The sequence below is a fragment of the Lethenteron reissneri genome, chromosome 27 (assembly GCF_015708825.2).
Source record: "Lethenteron reissneri isolate LAM-NWPU_2019-01 chromosome 27, ASM1570882v1, whole genome shotgun sequence".
NCBI lineage: Eukaryota > Metazoa > Chordata > Hyperoartia > Petromyzontiformes > Petromyzontidae > Lethenteron > Lethenteron reissneri.
Genome location: NC_083805.1, coordinates 6,596,040 through 6,616,178, shown reverse-complemented (window position 1 = coordinate 6,616,178; position 20,139 = coordinate 6,596,040).

Here is a 20,139-nt window from a genome sequence, read left to right as displayed (position 1 = left end):
AGTCCATATGTGTGTGCGTGTAGAGCCATGCGTGTCTTTCACTCCATGTGGGTGTCTTTTTCGAACGGACAACGTCAAAAGTGTTTATGTGTGTGTGTTAGTCCATGTGTGTTTGTCAGTCGATCTGTGTGCGTGTACGTCGATGTGTATGTCAGTCCATATATGTGTGTTAGTCCACATGTGTGTGTAAGTCTATACATGTGTGTGTCACTCGATGTGTGTGTGTAAGTAAATGCGTCTGTGTGTTAGTCCATATGTGTGTTAATCCATGTCTGTGTATCTAAAGTATATATCTGTGTGTCACAGTCCATATGTGTATGTGTGTGTAGGGCTATGTGTGTGTCAGTCTATGTATGTGTAAGTTCATGTGTGTGTGTCTTAGTCCATATGTGTGTGTGTGAGTACATATGTGTGTTTACGTCAATGTGTATTTTGGTCCACGTATTGCTGTGTGCGAGTCGGTGTATGTGTGTGTGTCGCTGTATGTGTGTACGTCGATATGTGTGTGTAACTCCATGTGTGCGTATCTCAAGTACATGTCTATGTATGTGTGAGTCCATATGTGTGTGTGTCTGTAAGTCGATGTGTTTGTGTGTCTCAGTCCATGTGCGTGTGTGTTAGTCGCTGTGTGTGCATGCCTCCATGTTAGTCAGTGTAACTTCTTCTATTTGCGTGTCTGTAGGTCCATGTGTGCATCTTAGTCCATGCGTGTGCTTTATTGACCTGCTCAAGGCCTATGATACCATCAGTAGGCCTGGCCTCTGGGTTGCTCTTCGTGCTTTCCGAGTCCCGAACCCACTCATCACCATCCTTAAGGATCTTCATGATGGTGAGCGGCCCCGCGTCTTAACTACGTGGCCGTGAGTCAGAGCAATTCCCTTTACACCTTGGGGTGCAACAGGGATGTCCTCTGGCTCCCACATTGGACCACGTAGTTCGTCGAGCCTTCAATGACTGTACCAGAAGAATTCCCATCTGCTACAGATACAATGGGAGGCTGATCGATGCCCGGGTGAGGTCAACGGATGGCCCCCTATTGCTCAACCACGTTATGTATGCCGATGATCTGCTAATGGCTGCTCACTCAGAGGAGGAGTTCCAGGTGCTGCTGCTGAACCTGGAGCTTGCCACCAACAGGTGGGGCCTTACCATCAGCCCAACCAAAGCTAAGCACCTGCCTGGCTATTTTGTACCATCGGACACTCCACCCCCACAACTCCCAATTGGTGATGGGCCAGTTGTGGAGACAGTGGAGAGTTTCCCTGGGCAGTGTGCTAATGACCGGCTCCGGTTTAACAGCAGAGGTCTCACTCCGAATCAGTCGAGCTGCAGTATCTTTTCATTGGCTGCGTAACGCTGTGTGGAAGCTACCTGGTCTATCACTCCGTACGAAGCTTCAGGTGTTCTCGGCCACGGTCATTCCCTCCCTTCTCTACGCTTGCGAAACTTGGACCCCCCTAATGGAACATCTTCGCCAGTTAGAAACATTTAGGCTGGCCTGCCTACGATCCATCCTGGCTTTAACCAGGCTGCATTGTGTGAGGAGCTCACAAATCCTTGAAAGATGTGGACAAAGTCCCATCGGTGACCTCCGGCAGGCAAGGCTGCGTTGCCTGAGTCATGTAGCCCGCATGGCCAGCCACCACATGCCTAAACAGCTTTTGTTCCGCCGGATCGAGGGGGCTAAACGGGTGCGGCACGGGCTGGAGAAGACATAGGAGTTATGTGCTACAGGAAGACTTGGAGCTGAGTCCACTTGCGGATGACTGGTACCAGCCATGTCAAGATCGGCCACTGTGGAGGAGGCTCCTGAAAGACGCTACTGGCCAGTTGGAGGCAGTCACCCTCCAACAACAACGGAGGGCGGAGGAGCCACGCTCACAACAACGAGCGGAGCGCCGGGTGGCTAAAGCACAGAAAGTTGCCACAGTAGGGGCCACAGGTGCTGCATCAGCCAGTCGTCTCAGTCAGTCGACCTGTGTCATCTGGGTTTGCCCCGTGACCTCTTGCCAGCGGGCGTTCGACACTTCACATGGCCTCAATGTGCACATAGCCTGGCACAAGCGTTGTTGTGACGTCACCGCCACTTAGTGGCGAATGGCGGTTGTTGTTCAGTCTATGTATGTATGTGAGAGTCCATTTGTGCGTATAACTCTATGTGTGTGTATCAATGGATTTGCGTGTGTAACTACATGTGTCTGTCTTTTTCGCCCGGGCAACGCCGGGTACTCACCGCTAGTCTTGTATAATTATGTATGTTATAAGGCAGTGTTAATGACTAAATGTGGTGAGATTGTTTGTGTGTGTAGCCATTTCAATATTTTTGTGAGAATTACTACTATAATAGCCCATAAATGTGTGTAACGCGCGTGACGTCACTCCACATGCCGCACCCCCCGTCATTAAGAAGGTCGAGTGGAAATAAAATGTTTTCAGCAAATTCGCTTTATATTTAACGGTTCTTTATTAAATGTAATCAAATCAATATTTCTACGCAACAACAAAGTGGATATGGGGTCTTTATTTATTTATTCAGCACTTGAGACAAAAGATAAGTCTAATTTGTGCTTCCGTCCTAGGACGGACAAAGAAGCTAGTCATTTAATAATATCACGTTTTTGTTTGTTTCGATTCACTCTATTCATGCTACATGTGTCATCATCTACCGCTGTTCCCAATATTTCCACCCCTGCCATCTCTTTAGAAATGCATTAGGATGTTTCTCTCTCTTTGTATTCCCCAGAATCTATATATATAAAATCGCAAATCTGTCTGTCTGTGTGTGTGTCTGTGTGTCGCCGGACCATACGCAGTTTCATTGGACGAATGTGAGGGATTTGCGAGACACGATTGGTCCGTTTGGTTTTCCACGGCGGTTGCCCCTGGCAACGGGTAGCGACGCATTCGCCGCGGGGTGGACACCATTTTTAATTCCCCTTTAAAATATGCGCACGCATTAACACGCGACTCTGAGGTTAATTCATCCAAGTTTCACGTCCTCTTCACTCCCCCCCCCCCACCACAATGTGTGCAATTACTATTATAGGGTCGGTAGATTATAAAATTATAGCGATTAGACAGTATTATTTTAGCGCGGGGGGTGGGGGGAACGGCACCCGTACCCAGCCTCAGCCGGGTGGGCAATTTAGGCGAGGCCGGAGGCTCTGCACGGTACTAGGCCTCGACACCCCACCACACTATAGGCCGTACATATTACTGCACAGCGGCCGAGGAGATCATGGCTGGGGGGGGGGGGGGCAGGGGTAGCAGCCCATCTGTGTATATATGTAAGGTTATTAAGAAATATATTTTTCACCCGGGCAACGCCGGGTACTTCTGCTAGTACTTATTAAAACCCAATCATTGCTACTCCAGATTATTATTATTATTTTCTACTTGACAACTCATTGTCCATGTTTCTTGCAGCCTAAGTCAAGATAAGTGAAATATATGTTTTGGATTGCTATTTTCTAGCACCGCAGTTGCATGTCTCCATCCCACAAGGGAACCTAATGTCACACTTTAGCAGCCGACCCCGAGTAGATATCTAATACATGATAAATAACTCGTAAATTGTATTTTTTTTTAATGCATGAAAAAGTAAATATATTACTCTATCGCTGTCTGTAATGTTGTACGAGTTATATCCCCTATTGATATTCCACACAAAACCCACGTTATCACAATGCCAGCGGAGCCATGGACTAAACCAATACCAACACCCGGCCATTTACCACAAAGTGATGATGACGTCACCACGGCGCCTGTGCCAGTCCAGGTGCACGTTTAGGCCACATGAAGTGCCGAGAGCTCGCTGACAGGTCTCGGGACAGACCCAGGTGCCATGGGTTAGCTGACTGCGATGACTGGTAGATGCACCAGCTGTACCCCCTACTGTGCGAACTTGCTGCATTTAATCCGCCCGGCGCTCCGCTCGTTGTGAGCGTCACTCTTCTACCCTCCGTTGTTTCTGGAGGGCCACTGCCTCCAATTGCACAGTAGCAGCGTCCCTCACGAACCTCCTCCATAGAGGCCAACCCTGACACTGCTGGTTACAGTCGTCGGAAAGTCCACTCAGCTCCACATACTCGCGTACCGCATCACTCCATCTCTTCTCCAGCCCATGTCATGCCTGTTATGCGGCCAAACAGAAGCTGCTTGGGCATGCGGTGGCTGGGCATGCGGGCTACATGACCCAGCCAATGCAGCCGTGCCTGCCGGTGGAGCTCACTAATGGGAATGTGTCCAGATCTTTCAAGGATTTGTGAGCTCCTCACACAATCCAGCCTGGTTAAACCCAGGATTGATCGTAGGTATACAAGCCTGAATGCTTCTCACCAGCACAGATGTTCCATTAGAGGGGTCCACGTTTCATGAACATAGAGAAGGGAGGGCATGACTGTGGCCGAGAAGACCCGAAGCTGTGTGTGGACCCAGTTTGGCAAGTACCCATATCCATTGAAAAATGTCCCCGTGTGCACCATAGACATGGGGAAGGGCGGGGCGGGGGCGTGAATTTTAGACGAGAATGCGTGATATACACAAGAAGATCGTAACATTACTCATTCTGTTTAGTGTTTAGCATTTGTTTAAAGTTTTTTTCTAACAATCACTTTCGTGGCCCCTTCCTTTGAATTCGATGCCCTCCCCACCATTTAAACAAGGTCACGCTATGCGGTTGCATAACAAACTGATGTATATTTGTTGTTCTTGTGGCACTTTGAATGTATTTACAATGGAAACAATGAATTAACTGATGCTAAACAAAAGACACTTCACGATTATGAGCCTCTCATTAAATAACTCGTTGCTTTTTTATCCCAAGGCATTGTGTTCACTGTGACCATGTGTAGGGACATTGCGGGATGTCAACGTGCAGTACCGACCCTAGAGATGCACGCCGTGCGGTGTCACAACATCCCGGATACCACTAGGGTGTGGGTGTAATACCGGCCCTAGAGGGGCCCGGTGAGCGCTGATTGACAGCGCTAGATGGCACCACGCTTGGCGTGCAGTGCCAACCCTACAGGACAGTGTATGGGAGTGCCAGCCGTAGGAATGAGGTTACTCGAGGCCATGGCACTCTGGTTGACCCGGGAGGACACGTGGCCAGTTAAGTCTACAAAGGGGCCCCTATATGGGGCTAGGGGTGGTCACGTGACTGGGACCCAGATCCTTCCCGAGGATTCTGGAAGGTGGTCGTGGCCAAGGGCGGAGCCAGCCACACAGCAGAGAATGTAAGTCGGGTCACAAGAGGGACCAGGGTTGTTGTTCATCCTTGAAGAAACCTACGTCTACATTCTCCGTTCAACGAGTCTCCAACACGTGGACCCGGACCCAAGCTGTTGGTCCCAATCCATAGTAGCAGTTACGTTGTAACTAGTGTAGTTAGCCTGGTGGACACCACCATAGGTTGTTATTCTGTTAAGGGGAAGTTACTCCGTGTGTTGGAGTTGAATAAATGTGTTGCCTCAAAGTCTACGTCTGCAACTCAGTAGAACCCATTACACAATTAATTTAAAAAATGCTCATTGAGCTGCTTAATTTTAACCTATACACTTTGATAACCTGTATTTGGTGCCAGTAATTGACTTATGGCATTCATACAACAGTCACTTCACCTGTTGAATACTCATTAACATTATCATATTATATTAATGAATCTTATAAAATAGAGTACGTAACATAATCATTCTGTATTAATCAGATTCATAAATTCAACACATTCATAAAACGCTGACTTCCGACAGACAAGGTAGTTTCCCAATACATTGAGCACATTCCACCACACATCTCCTGTCTACAGCCCTAAGCAAGCAGTGGAGACTCCACACCCCTCTGGCTGGAATTTTTCTAGAGAAAAATCATTATTAACATTGGCTAGAAAAAAAACCAGGCACACTATTGTCCCATGTGCCCTGTCCATCTTTGATCGTTGAAAGCATGCCATCATTGTATACCATGCCCACCACATTTCCATCTCTGCTCTCAACTTGCATTGACCATCCCAGAAAGACCCTATACTCACTCTTTGCCCAATTTCATGCCTTCAAAAAAATGGCATACTTTTTCCAACACACTAGACCGCGACGTGATATTAATTGCATCAATTCGTGTGCAATTTGTAAGACCACAGTGACGCTGACTTATTTCATTTAAAGGTTATAATCCCTTGTTCATCATGACGTCCTTTTTACTTCTATGTCTCAATAGCGTTACGGAGATCGCATGACGTGAGGGTTCTGCCTTTGTAGTGGGGGTTGTGAGTTGACGCTGAGGAGGGGGGAGGAGGTGCGTCGCCCCCCCATGTGGAGTGACGTCACCCGCTAATTAATATTAATGGTGGAGGTATCTATTTGGAATAGGTCACCTCTTCATGATTATTAATGTGGGGGGGGGGGGTCCTACATGGGGAGTGACGTCACCCACTCACGATTATTAATGAGGGGAGGTCCATGTGGAGGACGTCACCATTTCATGAGTATTAATGAGGGGGGCTGGCCGACGTGGAGTGACGTCATGCGCGGGACACACAGACATTCTTGGCTCATTATAGTAGTACATTTGTATGCTTGCTCATCCAAGGAAAGCCTCACTGAGTCTCATTAATCTTTTTCAAGAGGGCCCTGCCAAATGTTTGCAATAAGTGGGTGATTATTTGCTTCATATATTCAAATGGAGTAATTTGTGGGTAAAAACATGTTTTGGCAAATTTGGATCACGATGCTGGCACACAATGGCGTACCCTTGCGAATGACGTAATGGGATTTTTTACTTCCACTTAGAAACAGATGGCGTGCACTGTATTTTATGGTTAATGCACCCTGAGTATTAATCAGGACGGCCACTGGAATCGAACCGTGAAACCCCTGTAACAAAAAGCGAACTTGCTGCCACTAAGCCGTACTGTGAAACAAGTGAGAGGGGAAAACATCACTAATTAGCATGCTCACAAGATGTAGAATTCGCTGATTGCCGTGAGGCACAGGGGTTCTACAACGGAGCAAAAGTAATGACGTGATTGCATGCACTGAGTAGAAATTGGCAATGGTTGCACGTGGCGGAAAAAAACACGTTAAGGGCCTTGACAACCACATGAACTATATTAGATAAGTGAACCCGCACCAGTTAGGTTACCAAGCTCAACGCGAAACATGTGCTCCTTGTAACAGCAGCCTGCACTGATTAGCATAGTTGGAGTATAGTTAAGTGAACCCCATGACCATTATGCATAAGCCACAGTTGCCAGTCCCCAAACAGCTCTGGATCCATCAACTATGACATTGGCTTGAATGGCGAAAGAGCAGCAGGAAGTCGGGATCGCTGGGTATGCATTCTTGATTGTACTGTTGCTGCGTACAACATGCAGGCTATGCCGGGCGACTCATACATTGCTGACCCCGATGAGTGATTTCGGAGAAATCTATTGCCTATATAATTGGGCTCCGTTATGTAAGGGGAAATAAGTAGAGGACTCCATCATTAAAACTGTGCATCCTTTCCTTCCATGCGTGGATACTACAGTGATTATGGTGGAGTTAGATTCTCTCTGTTTCTCTCTGGTCATAATTTACTTAGTTTTAGTGTTCAAGGGTACTTTAAGCCTCTTGAATCATGAAATTTCAGGTAAAAAATCTATTATTTTGTGCGAATATATGTTTGGACGTCTCAAAATAAACAAATTGATGAACCGTATATCAGCCCTATAAATAATTACGTCATTGTAATTTTTAAAAAAGGCAACAGCCCATTGGAAGAGAGCCCTCCGTAAAAGAAAAAAAGTACAGAAATAACGTTTACCATATTATTCAAAATATAAGATGCTCCGGAAAGTAAATTGCATTAAAAACGTGTGCGCAGTGTCCTTAAAGTTATAGAAACCTGGTCCAATACACAGATGACACCCCTATTGGATTATACGAAGAACCCGCAACATTTGCTTTAAAATGCAGGCGTTGAAAGCGTGGCAAATTAAATCAAATTGCAATGTTCAAGAAGGACAAGATTGAACCTAACAATGAAACAGAAAACAGCATTACATTATTTTAGTTTTATTTAGACATCTTCTTCTTGGTTTTTTCGGTAAAATCACGTAGAAGGGAAGTAATAAAAGAATAAAAATAAAACATAATAAAATAATTCTTACGACGTTTCGGCTACAACGCAAGCAGCCGTCTTCAGGTGAAGAATGAGACACTGCCAAGCTAGGAGCTTATATATAAGCTGGGTTGGAGGTGGAAGAAGAGCGCCTTAACAAAAGAATGTGCATATCAAGATGAATTTAGCATTATCATGGGAAATGCGTAGGAGGTGGGCGAGGGGGTTTCAAAGTCATATTATGCCCATGCATTATGCAGGATCAGCAGCACCAAAGGGAGGGGGCAGGGGGTAGCATTAACAAAGGGAGGGAATGTTAATAGTATGTAGACATTTAACGAAATTCCAACTCGAGATTTCAAAACAACACCGAAGAGAAGATTTAAGAAAAAAAACAGTGACACACCTTGTTAGGAATCGCCGTGATGAGATACGAATCCTGAGGTGGAAACGATCAGCAAGTACTAACGGAACGGCTGCATTATTTATTCCTCAATACAGAAGCCAAACACTTCAAGCCGCTTGTGGTCGGTATTTGCGTCTACAATGTAATTTTTGCATGTGGGTAGCTCCCATACTGTACACAATGTAAAAAGTATAAGACTAGACTTTTGTATTTTGGGGGGTGGGGGGGGCAATGACTACGAAGTGTGTGGCGTCAACCCGCAGCAAAAACTCTCCAACGCTGAGCTCTAACGTCATGACATTTTCACAGCGTATGTTCTCTGCAATTTCTAAGTGAACGTGACTATGTTCAGCTCGTCACGTCATTCCCTTCCCGAGTTGCCAAAGAACCATGCAACATTATTATCTATATTCGTTCATTGAATACACTTAAAGCTAGGTCTAAACTATTAATTTCCGTGCGAAGAACGGGCACAACTGCTAGTATGATATCTACCTAGGACAATTATTGAAAGTGGACCTGGCCCAGACTGAAATATAAATGAAGCAAGCATGCATCAGAATTGAGTGCTTTTTGAAGTGTGAACTTAAGAATAAAAATAAGCATACTTGCATTTCTTAAAATAAAAATAGCATAGCGCTTGCTACGACCTATTCATCAAAAACCTAGACATTGAAATCATGGAACAAATGGCAACAAACACACGATCCAGGCAATATAAAGATGCATGCTCAGAATTACACTGCGACCAAAAACTGAATAATGCGGATTTGAGAATGCATGCAAATCAGAGGCTCCATTGATGGTTAGGAAAAGTAAAACAATCGTGGGCAGAACACGTCGTTAGAAGGGATGATTGGCAATCAACAACAATTTCGGTGGAATGGCAGCCAACGGAGATAATCTACAAGATTGGACGGCCACTATAAATATGGCGCAATCAGCTCAGTTCACGAGCAGAAGCACAGAGCACGCTGTGATGTCACAGCTATCAGAGCATGCTGTGACGTCACAGCTATCAAAGCACCCTCTGACGTCACAACTATCAGAGCACGCTGTGATGTCACAGCGATCAGAGCACCCTGGGTTGTCACAGCTATCAGAGCACGCTGTGACGTCACAGCTATCAAAGCACCCTCTGACGTCACAACTATCAGAGCACGCTGTGATGTCACAGCGATCAGAGCACCCTGTGATGTCACAGCTATCAGAGCACGCTGTGACGTCACAGCTATCAAAGCACCCTCTGACGTCACAACTATCAGAGCACGCTGTGATGTCACAGCGATCAGAGCACCCTGTGATGTCACAGCTATCAGAGCACGCTGTGACGTCACAGCTATCAGAGCACGCTGTGACGTCACAGCTATCAGAGCACGCTGTGATGTCATAGTGCACAGAGCACCCTGTGATGTCACAGCTATCAGAGCACGCTGTGACGTCCAGGCTATCAGAGCACGCTGTGATGTCACAGCTATCAGAGCACGCTGTGACGTCACAGCTATCAGAGCTCACTGTGATGTCACAGCTATCAGAGCACGCTGTGACGTCACAGCTATCAGAGCTCGCTGTGATGTCACAGTGCACAGAGCATGCTGTGATTTCACCGCTATCAAGAACACCCTGTGACATCACAGCTATCAGAGCATGCTGTGACGTCACAGCTATCAGAGCACGCTGTGACGTCACAGCTATCAGAGCACGCTGTGACGTCACAGCTATCAGAGCACACTGTGATGTCACAGCTATCAGAGCACGCTGTGATGTCACAGCTATCAGATCACGCTATGACGTCACAGCTATCAGAGCACCCTGTGTTGTCACAGCTATCAAGAGCACCCTGTGACGTCACAGCTATCAGAGCACCCTGTGATGTCACAGCTATCAGATCACACTATGACGTCACAACTATCAGGGCACGCTGTGATGTCACAGTGCACATAGCACACTGTGATGTCACAGCTATCAGAGCACGCTGTGATGTCACAGCTATCAGAGCACGCTTTGATGTCACAGCTATCAGAGCTTAAAGAGTAATGAGACTCCGTGTGTGCGTGCTTTTGCAATTTGGGGTGATGTTTGAGAAAGATCCTGAAATTGATTGAGCCATTGTGTCTGAGTTAATTGCGTGATGGATCAAATCCTAGCTGCTACTAATACATTTGGGCGGTATTTATAAACACCATGTCTCCTTAAAAAGAATTGTCTTAACGAAAAACGCTTTACAAGCGTAAATCCATCTTTTTGATATATTTCTAAAGCATTATAAAGGTCATGATTGACATAGGGTTTTTTTCTTAGAATGCAAAATGACAATTTGTTTGCATTTCCATAAAGTAGAGTTGTGTCATCCGATGGCCAAATCACACAGAATTGGCCCAAAATCTTACCAGATCTCAGAAGCTAAGCATAGTTATCGCCAGATATTGTTTGGCTGGGGGACGACCCATCCGAACACTAAACTGGTTGTTATCGGCTGATGCTGGGCTTCAGTGTCGGCAACAATAATTGTTGTACTGTACTATACGCCAACATCTACGCTCCTGCCCCTCACCAGCCCGCACTCACAAGCAGATGAAGTATGGTTCATTATCCCCGACAACCTTCACAGCATTGGGAGGTCCACATAAATTATAGAATGTAGAGTAAATGCTAAAATCACCCAATGCATTCATATTACATTCTGGCAATAATGTCTCTCGAACAGCACTGATTGCCAGGACAATGAGATGCCCCATACAGAGTGATATGGATGTTGAGTTTGATTGGCAGGTAGAAGGGTTGATTTAGGATTTGCTCGAGATGTTAAGTATTGTTTGAATTGAGGCTTATCACACAAGGGACCTTTAAACTGTTGCCAGCAGGTGGCTTCGTACATTTTAAGTAGATTTTTTTAATCAATTTAGCAAATATTAGGTAAATTTCAATTAATTCGTTTATGTGTACAATACCTTAATATAGATGTTTTTATTTAAATGATGTTTCTTCTATGAAGATATTTACAGCCTTAAAATGTACGACGTTGTTGCTTGACGATGGTGGTGGGATTCTGTTGGTTATACAAAATCAAAGGTTTCGTTTTTAATTAGTTTTCTAAAAGAGGTGCATATGTTTGAAGTACATGTAGCTTTTCATTTTAAAAGCAATTTAGTTATCCTTTGATCCAAGTTTATTTTTCGCATGTTACTTTTTATTATCAAAGTATAGCATGAGTTATATTTTTCTCCATATTGCATAAATGTACCGCTTTAATGGATACAGATATTTCATATGCCGGTGGAACATGAATAGGGTTTTTATATTTTGATCTCGTCTTCGTTATTGTATTGTTGTTGTGATGTATTGCATTACATGAAATAATGTATGTTTTATTTTGCCAATTATATTTTTAAATTATTTTTTTTTTAAAAGGACGTGTCTGCTGGAAGTATATTTTTTGTAAACCTTGAGCGAAACAAAACCCGTACATTGCGCATCTCCATACAATAGGACAGCCGTTCTGGGGTGCGTGGATGGTGGGGGTGGTGGGTTTGTTGTTATTTCTTTGCAGAAAATTACACGTTAATATTTGCTTGAATTTCAAATTTATATATATTTTTTAGCTTTTAAACAGTGCTATGTCATACTACTGCATCGGCGGTTCTACTGCGGAAAGAGACTGTGCAAAGAAGCCCGGACACCGTGCCCAACAACACACGCACGGTACGATCCGAAAACACATCGGAAAGCTGTAAAGCAAAACACTGCAAAGACCTACGCTGCGATAATAAAAAATTAAGACATTATAGCTATCCGCTTTATTTGTCAACAGTGTGGGTTTTTCCCTACGCAATTAAAATAATTAGTTGCCTTAAACTCTTGCCACAAAATCAAAGCCAATGTTATGGAAAACACCATACATCGATGTTAATATAATAGATTCTTGGTGCTTCGTAGAGCGTCAAGGGGAAATAAAATCTGCCAAGTTCTTTTTTATGTAAAAGTAATATGACCCGTATTTAATTTCATATGGGTCATATTCATACACTCATCTCTTCCAATATTTATAAAGTGAGTGCACAAACATGAAGCTATCTGTCTAATATTACAATTGATCTATACAAACATCATATAAATTTGACCCGGAGTGCTGAATAACTTTACTCATCTTGTTTTTTTATTTAATTGTCACTCAAATTCACATTTTCTTCTATATCATGATCAACTTATATTGCTCAGAACCAAATGCAATATACCGTGTGTTCTTAACAAGTGTTAGATTTGAATTGCTTCATTCGTCTGAACACTGCTTTGTGGATTTCCCTCACCCTCTTTGATAAAGTGCTACGGGGAGGCGCTTTATTTATTTATATATAAATAACATTGCAGCATTGCGACAGAACGTTCCTCTCTGCCATGGCCAAACTGTACCTTGAGAATTGGTAGAAATTAACATCGATTTGTGTCTTTGACCCATTTCTGCAATTCCCCAGTGTACCCCCCCTTACGATATAGTACGGTAACATACATCTATACAAATGTACAATATGGAACGTCTAAAAGCAGCTACGTCTCAGTGATACAAGTTTCAAGTTTCATTTATTAGGTATAGCCCTGTGAGCCATGCGGCTCTTGAGTCGGGTGCAACCGCAACAAACAAAATATGAACAAAGAACATCTTAAAGCGACGACGTGCAAGAGAAACATCCTGGATAAACCAGCAAATCTTCCAGAAAAAAACCCACCGTATTACAACGCAGTGTGCAAAAATCCCAGTGTGATGCAACTCTAACAATAACAACCATAAGACAATTTAGACTAAAGTCATCAGGCCAACTCCGCACTTCCGCAAGAAACATGGCTTAACCATGTTTTCGAAATCACCAAAATCTTATATATAAAAGTCTCCGTGTGCTCGCGCTTGTGGGGGATTTGGCTCTCGGACGGTGGTGTTTAACACTGAAATAATTTGCCAGGCGGCACGCCCTAAGCCCCGTGGTGGGTATAGGCTATTCCGTTTTCCCGTCCGTAAATTTTAAAGTAGTTTAATTAACACATTTGTGCCGTTTCTATTATTCATTATTTACTTATTGCACGACATCGACTGTACCAAGTGACGCCAATTGTGTGGGGGGGCAGACTCTGCCAAGTGCTGCGCGTTCGCTCCAGCTCACGGGACACATTTTCTTTTACGCGTTTTACAGTCAACACATACACACATGACGCTGCGGATATTTCTTCACAGTGTCATGCCCTCTTCGCCCCCCCCCCCCCCCCAACACGATGCGTTCAGTTTATACTACAGACTCCGTAGATAATAATATTTTACTGCTTACATAGCATTATTCTTGCACGGGCGGCGGGTGTTGGAGAGGGGGTAGCGGCCCAGCCCCTAGCCTGGCAACGTGCGGGGGCTACGCATCGCACAAGGCCTCAACACGCCTATGCTAAGTACAAATTTACTTGCTTCTTACGCTAACAACTCAAGTCCATTGTTTATTATTGTTAAACACTTTAGTTGACAAACATTACAATAATAATGTTTGTGTGCAGATAAAAACTCAGCTTCATTGTTTACCATTATGAAACAACTTCACAGATGTTACAATAATTCAGTTTTTGTGAAGATAACTACTCAGGTTCATTGTTTACCATTATGAAACGAGTTGACATGTTACAATAATTATGTTTGTGTACACAAAACTCTTTTTGGATTTTTGGGTTGCTCAATTTCCCCTTTTTTTGATGCGCTTTTATAACGCTGCCACGGTCTACTGCCAGTCTGTCATTTCTGCTTATTTCTTCAATGCATTTCTATTGTTTCCATCGCTCACGTCACGCTATTTACTCATACGTAGTACTGCGATACTGATAGCTGTGCCATCATCGGGGATTGCTGTTCCCGTCGATGTGTGTGTGTGTGAGTCCATGTGTGTGTCTTTGAGTCCATATGTGTGTGCGTGTAGAGCCATGCGTGTCTTTCACTCCATGTGGGTGTCTTTTTGGAACGGACAACGTCAAAAGTGTTTATGTGTGTGTGTTAGTCCATGTGTGTTTGTCAGTCGATCTGTGTGCGTGTACGTCGATGTGTATGTCAGTCCATATATGTGTGTTAGTCCACATGTGTGTGTAAGTCTATACATGTGTGTGTCACTCGATGTGTGTGTGTAAGTAAATGCGTCTGTGTGTTAGTCCATATGTGTGTTAATCCATGTCTGTGTATCTAAAGTATATATCTGTGTGTCACAGTCCATATGTGTATGTGTGTGTAGGGCTATGTGTGTGTCAGTCTATGTATGTGTAAGTTCATGTGTGTGTGTCTTAGTCCATATGTGTGTGTGTGAGTACATATGTGTGTTTACGTCAATGTGTATTTTGGTCCACGTATTGCTGTGTGCGAGTTGGTGTATGTGTGTGTGTCGCTGTATGTGTGTACGTCGATATGTGTGTGTAACTCCATGTGTGCGTATCTCAAGTACATGTCTATGTATGTGTGAGTCCATATGTGTGTGTGTCTGTAAGTCGATGTGTTTGTGTGTCTCAGTCCATGTGCGTGTGTGTTAGTCGCTGTGTGTGCATGCCTCCATGTTAGTCAGTGTAACTTCATTTATTTGCGTGTCTGTAGGTCCATGTGTGCATCTTAGTCCATGCGTGTGCTTTATTGACCTGCTCAAGGCCTATGATACCATCAGTAGGCCTGGCCTCTGGGTTGCTCTTCGTGCTTTCCGAGTCCCGAACCCACTCATCACCATCCTTAAGGATCTTCATGATGGTGAGCGGCCCCGCGTCTTAACTACGTGGCCATGAGTCAGAGCAATTCCCTTTACACCTTGGGGTGCAACAGGGATGTCCTCTGGCTCCCACATTGGACCACGTAGTTCGTCGAGCCTTCAATGACTGTACCAGAAGAATTCCCATCTGCTACAGATACAATGGGAGGCTGATCGATGCCCGGGTGAGGTCAACGGATGGCCCCCTATTGCTCAACCACGTTATGTATGCCGATGATCTGCTAATGGCTGCTCACTCAGAGGAGGAGTTCCAGGTGCTGCTGCTGAACCTGGAGCTTGCCACCAACAGGTGGGGCCTTACCATCAGCCCAACCAAAGCTAAGCACCTGCCTGGCTATTTTGTACCATCGGACACTCCACCCCCACAACTCCCAATTGGTGATGGGCCAGTTGTGGAGACAGTGGAGAGTTTCCCTGGGCAGTGTGCTAATGACCGGCTCCGGTTTAACAGCAGAGGTCTCACTCCGAATCAGTCGAGCTGCAGTATCTTTTCATTGGCTGCGTAACGCTGTGTGGAAGCTACCTGGTCTATCACTCCGTACGAAGCTTCAGGTGTTCTCGGCCACGGTCATTCCCTCCCTTCTCTACGCTTGCGAAACTTGGACCCCCCTAATGGAACATCTTCGCCAGTTAGAAACATTTAGGCTGGCCTGCTTACGATCCATCCTGGCTTTAACCAGGCTGCATTGTGTGAGGAGCTCACAAATCCTTGAAAGATGTGGACAAAGTCCCATCGGTGACCTCCGGCAGGCAAGGCTGCGTTGCCTGAGTCATGTAGCCCGCATGGCCAGCCACCGCATGCCTAAACAGCTTTTGTTCCGCCGGATCGAGGGGGCTAAACGGGTGCGGCACGGGCTGGAGAAGACATGGGAGTTATGTGCTACAGGAAGACTTGGAGCTGAGTCCACTTGCGGATGACTGGTACCAGCCATGTCAAGATCGGCCACTGTGGAGGAGGCTCCTGAAAGACGCTACTGGCCAGTTGGAGGCAGTCACCCTCCAACAACAACGGAGGGCGGAGGAGCCACGCTCACAACAACGAGCGGAGCGCCGGGTGGCTAAAGCACAGAAAGTTGCCACAGTAGGGGCCACAGGTGCTGCATCAGCCAGTCGTCTCAGTCAGTCGACCTGTGCCATCTGGGTTTGCCCCGTGACCTCTTGCCAGCGGGCGTTCGACACTTCACATGGCCTCAATGTGCACATAGCCTGGCACAAGCGTTGTTGTGACGTCACCGCCACTTAGTGGCGAATGGCGGTTGTTGTTCAGTCTATGTATGTATGTGAGAGTCCATTTGTGCGTATAACTCTATGTGTGTGTATCAATGGATTTGCGTGTGTAACTACATGTGTCTGTCTTTTTCGCCCGGGCAACGCCGGGTACTCACCGCTAGTAAAGCTATAAAATACAATGTAACAACAGTAATCATAGCAAAAGGGACTATATCACAAAGATATTTTTATATATATAAATAGTGCACGTGGCAACGTGCAGTGACGTGCAGGGGGGGGGGGGGGATAGGCGGTGAGTGAAGGGAAAGCTGGTGGTGAGATGATTCGAAGTCAAGGCTTGTCGCGCAACGGGAGTGGAGTGTCCTGCGCACAGTGAAAGTAGTGCGAGGTGAGAGGTGGGCAAGGGGTGTGCGGAACGGGAGTGTCCTGCGCACAGTGAAAGTAGTGCGAGGTGAGAGGTGGGCAAGGGGTGTGCGGAACGGGAGTGTCCTGCGCACAGTGAAAGTAGTGCGAGGTGAGAGGTGGGCAAGGGGTGTGCGGAACGGGAGTGGAGTGTCCTGCGCACAGTGAAAGTAGTGAGAGGTGGCAAGGGGTGTGCGGAACGGGAGTGGAGTGTCCTGCGCACAGTGAAAGTAGTGCGAGGTGAGAGGTGGGCAAGGGGTGTGCGGAACAGGAGTGGAGTGTCCTGCGCACAGTGAAAGTAGTGCGAGGTGAGAGGTGGAAAGGGGTGTGCGGAATGGGAGTGGAGTGTCCTGCGCAGAGTGAAAGTAGTGCGAGGTGAGAGGGGGGCAAGGGGTGTGCGGAATGGGAGGGGAGCAAGAGGAGCAGTGAATAGCGATTAGGCAAACTGCCGTGGGAGGTGGACGGCAGTTCAGAAGATGTATTTAAGCTGGAGGAATCCGATGAGCTATGAAGCTCTTTCTTTTGTCCACGGATGTCCAGTAGGGGCGGGTCAGAACGTTAAAGCAATAACACTGGTCAACAAAAAAAAAAACATTTTTTTCTGGCCTGGACTTTTGCAGCTGTTTTAGACTAATTTCAGGGTGCTGATTCCAAATCTGATCTCAGATTTGCTCTATCACATCTCATTTTTATGCTATCGGCATACCCCATTTTCATTGATTTTACCCGAAATTAACTCTGCCATTTACGATTGCAAGTTGTTGCGAGTCAGTGACTGCTTTAGTGTTAAAATATGGCGCTGTATTTTTAGGATAGTGTGTTTATAATATATTTTTATGTAGATATCCACATTTATTTAATCTTTTTATTCTGCAGTTTTTATTGAAAATGCAATATTTGATATCTCAAAAACCTGATGTGATGGACAAAAACTGATGCCAGATTTGGAATCAGCACCCCAAAATTACCTTAAACCCGTTGGAATACCTTATGCCAGAAAAAGTGTGTTGACCAGTGTAATATATACAAACACAATCGTGGTGTAAAGAATAATATACATGTACAAATAAAACTGGACAATGTTGATCCTACCAGGTAGAGCCCATTGAGCTATGAACCTCTTTTTTTTTCGAAAGCGACCTGGCCACAAACGATAACTCGACGAAATGGATTATCACGTGGAATTTTCTATCAGCAAAATAATCGAAGTGATATCGTGCCACGTGGAAGGTGGGTCAGGCTTCCATTTGCGAGCTGCCTCCTCGCTCAGATGCATGGCTACGAAGTTAATTGGTCAACAGGCAAACAGAAATTGCCATACTTTACAGCTTAAAAGGGTCTTCACGCTATACCCATGGGCATCTTAAATATTAATTATAAACGGAAGATGTTGTCGTTTCCGTGGTCGCACAATTCCTGACGCCACATGAAGGAGTCACGTAAAATTATTTATTTGGTTTCAGCAAGATTGATGCCAAACCAACATTACATTTGCGAGCGCACCCACCTCACAATGCCATTTGACGCCACCACAAATTGTACAATCGCAATAGATTTCAGATTATGTTGAACTTTGAGGTGTCAGTGATGCCTGATTTACGATAAGGTCTATTCATGCTTTGGTCATATTTCACCTCAATGTTTTGTTTTTTTACTGCGCCATGCTTATATAACATCTTTACAGTACTGTAATGACCCACCATTGAACATTATTGTTCCCCCAAGCTTGCCCTTGTAAACCATACGGTCAACACTTCTGCGTTGCTCTTCACCAAACGACATCGTTGTTTTCATCAATCTTTGCGAAACCGAGTTTTACCATTCGATCATGAAAATTATCGCTAATGTTTTCGCCATTCTGAACAGAAGTTTGGACAACAACTATAAATTAATGAGGGCGAATTCGAGTGGCAACGCTTGAATATCTAGTGCAGTAGTAATACCCCGATTAATGTCTACCCCACCACCTCATATACGTCGCCTCAACCCACACTGACGTCACCTCAACCCACACTGACGTCACCTCAACCCACACTGACGTCACCTCAACCCACACTGACGTCACCTCAACCCACACTGACGTCACCTCAACCCACACTGACGTCACCTCAACCCACACTGACGTCACCTCAACCCACACTGACGTCACCTCAACCCACACTTACGTCACCTCAACCCACACTTACGTCACCTCAACCCACACTGACGTCACCTCAAACCACACTGACGTCACCTCAACTCTCACTGACGTCACCTCAACCCACACTGACGTCACCTCAACCCACACTTACGTCACCTCAACCCACACTGACGTCACCTCAACTCACAAATATTGTAGTTGCTATAGCAATGAGCACTTTTTTTCCCACTGTGAACTAACCTTTGAAACCATGACTAAAATGTGTTTCTAACACCATTGTGGAAGCAATTTCAAATTGTAAGAGTTCACATATATTCATTAATCTAGGCATACGGCTATGAGTGATGCAATTTCTCAAAATGTAGTTGTTTAAGCTACAGACAATGCATGCAATACTGTGTGTATGTGTAATAGATGTTTGCATGCAGTGCATTAACATAGTTACTTGAGTCTTATCTTACATAATGGAAAGAAACCAAATGCAGTTGCAGACATCCCTATTTTCTATTGCAGCATATGCAACATATGGCTCTAGCCATCTCGACAATTAAAATATCATTACTGAAATAAATATGAGTCGTGAATTGTGAAAATGCAAAACGGTGTTTACTTTGCCATAATTGTTATTTTGCAAGTTGCAATATACCCTCACACGTGAACAAATCATTCATTCAGAACAAAGGAACAAAATGCGACTTCGCTAGTTAAAATGTTAAATATTTCCCTTTCCTTTTAATGCGACGAAAACGATTTGTTATTGTATTATTACCCTATTGTATTTTGCTTATATGTTTGACCGAATAAGCAGCTTAATAAGCTACCAATTTAATCGCATTACATGATACGTCGTTTACTTGTTAATTATGAAACAAAGCAAAAATATAATAACAACGTCTTTTTTCATATTTGTAAGGCGCTTTTCATCTATAGACCCCAAAGCGTAACATGTGTGGAAAGCAGAAAGTAAAGAGAATCTGGGATTAACAGCCAAAACTAGGGAGTAAAAGCCAATTGAAAGAGTTGAGTTTTCAAGAGAGACTTGAACATAGCTAACAACTCTGTCTTATTACCAAAGGCAAAGCTTCTCAAAGCCT